The following is a 7039-nucleotide window of genomic DNA, read 5'->3' as shown; positions in this document are numbered from 1 at the left end:
GGTTCTAAGCTGTAAAGCATGCCGCACTGAACGAGGGAGTAATCATCAGCACGAGATTGCCAAGCATTCATAATGTCTTGGTTCTCTGGGACGGGAGCGTCACCTAGCGGTCCTTCTAGGACATATTGTTTCCTGGCAGCTATGAGGATGATCCTCAGGTTCCGGACCCAGTCTGTATAGTTACTGCCATCATCTTTCAGCTTGGTTTTCTCTAGGAACGCGTTAAAGTTCAAGTTGACATGAGCGTTGGCCATTTGATCTACAAGACATATTTGCAAAAAGGTTTTAGACTAAGTTCATGATAATTAAGTTCATCTAATCAAATTATTGAACTCCCACTCAGATTAGACATCCCTCTGGTCATCTAAGTGTTACACGATCCGAGCCGACTAGGCCGTGTCCGATCATCACGTGAGACGGACTAGTCGTCGTCGGTGAACATTCTCATGTTGATCGTATCTTCCATACGACTCGTGTTTGACCTTTCGGTCTCCGTGTTCCGAGGCCATGTCTGTACATGCTAGGCTCGTCAAGTTAACCCTAAGTGTTTTGCATGTGTAAAACTGTCTTACACCCGTTGTATGTGAACGTAAGGATCTATCACACCCGATCATCACGTGGTGCTTCGAAACGACGAACTTTAGCAACGGTGCACAGTTAGGGGAGAACACTTCTTGAAATTGTTGTAAGGGATCATCTTATTTACTACCGTCGTTCTAAGTAAACAAGATGCATAAAACATAATAAACATCACATGCAATTATATAAAGTAGTGACATGATATGGCCAATATCATATAGCTCCTTTGATCTTCATCTTCGGGGCTCCATGATCATCTTGTCCCCGGCATGACACCATGATCTCCATCATCATGATCTCCATCATCGTGTCTTCATGAAGTTGTCACGCCAACGACTACTTCTACTTCTATGGCTAACGCATTTTAGCAATAAAGTAAAGTAGTTTACATGGCGTTCTTCAATGACACGCAGGTCATACAAAAATAAAGACAACTCCTATGGCTCCTGCCGGTTGTCATACTCATCGACATGCAAGTCGTGAATCCTATTACAAGAACATGATCTCATACATCACAATTCATCATTCATCACAACTTCTGGCCATATCACATCACTTGAACAATCGCTGCAAAAACAAGTTAGACGTCCTCTAATTGTTGTTGCATTTTTTATGTGGCTGCAATTGGGTTCTAGCAAGAACGTTTTCTTACCTACGAATAACCACAACGTGATTTTGTCAACTTCTATTTACCCTTCATAAGGACCCTTTTCATCGAATCCGCTCCAACTAAAGTGGGAGAGACAGACACCCGCCAGCCACCTTATGCAACTAGTGCATGTCCGTCGGTGGAACCGGTCTCACGTAAGCGTACGTGTAAGGTTGGTCCGGGCCGCTTCATCCCACAATACCACTGAAGCAAGATAAGACTAGTAGCGGCAAGCAAGTTGAAAAGATCCACGCCCACAACAAAATTGTGTTCTACTCGTGCAATAGAGAACTACGCATAGACCTAGCTCATGATGCCACTGTTGGGGAACGTTGCAGAAAATTAAAAAATTTCCTACGGTTTCACCAAGATCCATCTATGAGTTCATCTAAGCAACGAGTCAAGGGGAAGAGTTAGCATCTACATACCACTTGTAGATCGAGTGTGGAAGCGTTCAAGGGGATGGTGATGATGGAGTCGTACTCGTCGTGATTCGGATCACCGATGACCAAGTGCTGAACGGACAGCACCTCCGCGTTCAACACACGTACGGGACGGACGACGTCTCCTCCGTCTTGATCCAGCAAGGAGGAAGGAGACGTTGAGGAAGGCAGCTCCAACGGCAGCACGACGGCGTGGTGTAGTTGGTGCAGAAGTACTCCGACAAGGTTTCGCTAAGCACGTACGGAGGAGGAGAGGTGTTGGGGAGGGGAGGGGCTGCGCCTTGAGTTGTGTGCTTGTGCTGCCCTCCCCTCACCCCTCTATATATAGGAGGAGAGGGGCAAGGGGGCCGGCCCTCTAGGGGAAACCCTAGAGGGGGGCGGCGGCCAAAGGGAGAGGGAAAAGGGTGGCTTGCCCCCCAAGCTAGGGGGGCGCCCCCTTTAGGGTTTCCCCTCCCCTTGCCCTAGCCGCATGGGCCTAGGTGGGGAGGCGCGCCCAGCCCACTAGGGGCTGGCTCCCTCTCCCACACAGCCCATGTGGCCCCCGGGAGGGGTGGCCCCACCCGGTGGACCCCCGGAACCCTTCCGGTGGCCCCGGTACAATACTGGTATGCCACCGAAACTTTCCGGTGTCCGTTTAACCACTTTCCTTATATAAAGCTTTACCTCCGGACCATTCCGGAACTCCTCGTGACGTCCGGGATCTCATCCGGGACTCCGAACAACATTCGGTAATCACATACTTGTCTTCCTGATAACCCTAGCGTCACCGAACCTTAAGTGTGTAGACCCTACAGGTTCGGAAGACATGCAGACATGACCGAGACGACCTCAGGTCAATAACCAACAGCGGGATCTGGATACCCATGTTGGCTCCCACATGCTCCTCGATGTTGTCATCGGATGAACCACGATGTCAAGATTCAATCAAACCCCGTATGCAATTCCCTTTGTCAATCGGCGTTACATGCCTGAGACTCGATCGTCGGTATCCCAATACCTCGTTCAGTCTCGTTAGCGGCAAGTCACTTTATTCGTACCGTAATGCATGATCCCGTGACCAGACACTTGGCCACCTTGAGCTTATTATGATGATGCACTACCGAGTGGGCCCAGTGATACCTCTCCGTAACACGGAGTGACAAATCCCAGTCTCGATCCGTGTCAACCCAACAGACACTTTCGGAGATACTTGTAATGCACCTTTATAGTCACCCAGTTACGTTGTGATGTTTGGTACACCCAAAGCACTCTTACGGTATCCGGGAGTTACACGATCTCATGGTCTAAGGAAGAGATACTTGACATTGGAAAAGCTCTAGCAAACGAACTAACCGACCTTTGTGCTATGCTTAGGATTGGGTCTTGTCCATCACATCATTCTCCTAATGATGTGATCCCGTTATCAACGACATCCAATGTCCATAGCCAGGAAACCATGACTATCTGTTGATCACAACGAGCTAGTCAACTAGAGCCTCACTAGGGACATATTGTGGTCTATGTATTCACACGTGTATTACGATTTCCGGATAATACAGTTATAGCATGAATAAAAGACTATTATCATGAACAAAGAAATATAATAATAACACTTTTATTATTGCCTCTAGGGCATATTTCCAACACTTCCAATACCTACAGCGCCATGGCAAGACCTCACCATGGACTTCTTCGAGGGATTACCCAAATCTGAAGGGTACGATTCCATCATGGTCGTCATCGATCGCCTGACTAAGTTCGCGCACTTTGTGCCACTCCGGCACCCCTTCACCGTGGCCCACGTCGCCCGCGCGTTTTGGGACAACGTCATCAAGCTACACGGCGTGCCGCTCTCCATCGTCTCTGATCGGGACAAGTGTTGGGGAACGTAGTAATTTCAAAAAATTTCCTACGCACATGCGAGATCATGGTGATGCATAGCAACGAGGGGAGAGTGTGATCTATGTACCCTTGTAGACCGACAGCGGAAGCGTTATGACAACGCGGTTGATGTAGTCGTACGTCTTCACGGCCCGACCGATCAAGCACCGAAACTACGGCACCTCCGAGTTCTAGCACACATTCAGCTCGATGACGATCCCCGGACTCCGATCCAGCAAAGTGTCGGGGAAGAGTTCCGTCAGCACGATGGCGTGGTGACGATCTTGATGTACTACCGTCGCAGGGCTTCGTCTAAGCACCGCTACAATATTATCGAGGATTATGGTGGAAGGGGGCGCCGCACACGGCTAAGAATATGATCGCGTGGATCAACTTGTGTGTCTATGGGGTGCCCCCTGCCCCTGTATATAAAGGAGTGGAGGAGGGGAGGGCCGGCCCTCTCTATGGCGCGCCCTAGGGGAGTCCTAATCCCACCGGGAGTAGGATTCCCCCTTTCCTAGTCCAACTAGGAGTCCTTCCATGTAGTAGGAGTAGGAGACAAGGAAGGGGAAGAAGGAAGAGAAGGAAGGAGGGGGCGCAGCCCCTCCCCCTAGTCCAATTCGGACTAGGCCTTGGGGGGCGCGCGGCCTGCCTCTACCTCTCCCCTAAAGCCCAATAAGGCCCATATACTTCTTCTCCCGTATTCCCGTAACTCCCCGGTACTCCGAAAAATACCCGAACCACTCGGAACCTTTCCGGTGTCCGAATATAGTCGTCCAATATATCGATCTTTACGTCTCGACCATTTCGAGACTCCTCGTCATGTCCCCGATCTCATCCGGGACTCCGAACTCCTTCGGTACATCAAAACGCATAAACTCATAATATAACTGTCATCGAAACCTTAAGCGTGCGGACCCTACGGGTTCGAGAACAATGTAGACATGACCGAGACACATCTCCGGTCAATAACCAATAGCGGAACCTGGATGCTCATATTGGCTCCTACATATTCTACGAAGATCTTTATCGGTCAGACCGCATAACAACATACGTTGTTCCCTTTGTCATCGGTATGTTACTTGCCCGAGATTCGATCGTCGGTATCTCAATACCTAGTTCAATCTCGTTACCGGCAAGTCTCTTTACTCGTTCTGTAATATATCATCTCGCAACTAACTCATTAGTTGCAATGCTTGCAAGGCTTATGTGATGTGATCACCAAGAGGGCCCAGAGATACCTCTCCGACAATCAGAGTGACAAATCCTAATCTCGAAATACGCCAACCCAACATGTACCTTTGGAGACACATGTAGAGCTCCTTTATAATCACCCAGTTACGTTGTGACGTTTGGTAGCACACAAAGTGTTCCTCTGGTAAACGGGAATTGCATAATCTCATAGTCATAGGAACATGTATAAGTCATGAAGAAAGCAATAGCAACATACTAAACGATCGAGTGCTAAGCTAACGGAATGGGTCAAGTCAATCACATCATTATCCTAATGATGTGATCCCGTTAATCAAATAACAACTCTTTGTCTATGGTTAGGAAACATAACCATCTTTGATTAACGAGCTAGTCAAGTAGAGGCATACTAGTGACACTCTGTTTGTCTATGTATTCACACATGTATTATGTTTCTGGTTAATACAATTCTAGCATGAATAATAAACATTTATCATGAAATAAGGAAATAAATAATAACTTTATTATTGCCTCTAGGGCATATTTCCTTCAACAAGATCTTCACTAGTGCCATGTGGCGCGAACTGCTTGCCGCGGCAGGCACCAAGCTGCTGTACTCCACCGCCTATCACCCGCAGACGGACGGGCAGACAGAGCGCGTCAACCAGTGCATGGAGATGTATCTCCGGTGCGCCATCCACGACACCCCGCATCGATGGCGCAAGTGGCTGCCGGCAGCTGAGTTTTGGTACAACTCTTCCCACCACTCATCTCTGAAGTGCTCCCCGTTCAAGGCGCTCTATGGCACAGAACCCAACCTGGGCGGCCTTCCTCAACTCAGCTCCGCGTTGCCCGTCGACGCGTCCCCTGGTGACCTGGACTGGGCCGCGCACACCGACCTGTTGCGCGCGCAGCTCTCGCGCGCCCAGGCGCGTTTCAAGAAGCAGGCGGATCGACACCGTGCGGAGCGCGCTTTCGATGTGGGAGAGCAGGTCCTGCTCAAGCTCCAACCGTATGCTCAATCTTCCGTCGTCAACCGCCCCTGCCGCAAGCTCTCATACAAGTTCTATGGCCCGTTCTTGGTGACCGAGCGCATTGGCTCCCTGGCATACCGGCTGCAGTTGCCTTCGGACAACCGCGTCCATCCGGTATTCCACGTCTCCCAATTGAAGCTTTTCACTCCTGATTATACTCCAGTCTTTGCGGAACTGCCCAGGGTACCGGACCTCGTCGTCGGCGAGTCTGAACCAATTGCCATCCTGGATCGCCGCATGATGAAAAAGGGAGACGCTCCAGTCGTCCAAGTGCTTGTCCAGTGGGCCAACATGCCACCGGCGGCCACCACCTGGGAGGATTACGACATCCTACAACAACGTTACCCGTCGGCTTGCATCTGGGAGGAAGCTGCTTCACAAGGAGGGGACAATGTCACGCCTGCTGATGATACATCCGCAGCGGACTGAAAGTGCAGTTCAGTTAACTGAACTAACTGAACTGCAACAGAGCTAGTGTGTGTGTGTGTGTTGGGCCAGAGGCCATGTAGGCAGTGTGTGTTGGGCCTGAGGCCGTGTGTGGGTGTGAGAGGGCCCAGGTGGGCGGCTACATATTGTACCGTGGACGAGATGCTGGGTATGAATGGAAAAAGATCTCAATTCCCCTTTCCCCTTCTCCAAGCTCTCCTCTCACCCTCTGCATCTCGATCCAATTTCTCATCCCGATCTCCCCTCTCCTCTGGGTCGTGACAGTGCCCCCTCTTCGCGTCCACTTCCCTCCATTTTCACGCATAGAGTGTGAGAGAGAGAGAGCAAACCAAAAGAGAGGGGGGGATTCTAGCAGCCTTGACGGCGATCTCGCCTGACGTCCTCAACAGTGACCTATCGACGATGCCTCGACGAGGACCGCTGCAGGATCCGCCGGACAACGCGCCGCCTAGACGCTAATCACCGATGCATCTCTATCCCCGTGAGGTGGCGACAACGGCGCCTGGTGATGGTGGTAACAGCAGAAGGCAAGCCAACGATGGTGGGGGCTAAGGACGGCGGCGAGCCCTACCCGAGGCCAAGGCTGAGGCGCCTTCTCCACTGCCGGGGAAGGTCATAACCGACGATGCACGCGCTCCTTGCGAGATGCATCTCACCAAGCGCCGGAGGTTAGTGATCGCCGATTTGCTCGCGACCGGCGTTGCGGCTGGCCTCTGCGGAGGAGGAGGCTGGTGCTGGCCTGCAGCAAGGCGGCGGCGGGGGCACTGGGGTTGTCAGATGCTTGCAACGCTACCGAGTTGAGGGGGAGATCGGTGACCGGGCGGAAGCCATTGGAG

This window comes from Triticum dicoccoides, chromosome 7A (genome assembly GCF_002162155.2).
Source record: "Triticum dicoccoides isolate Atlit2015 ecotype Zavitan chromosome 7A, WEW_v2.0, whole genome shotgun sequence".
Classification (NCBI taxonomy): domain Eukaryota; kingdom Viridiplantae; phylum Streptophyta; class Magnoliopsida; order Poales; family Poaceae; genus Triticum; species Triticum dicoccoides.
This window is presented reverse-complemented; position numbering follows the sequence as displayed.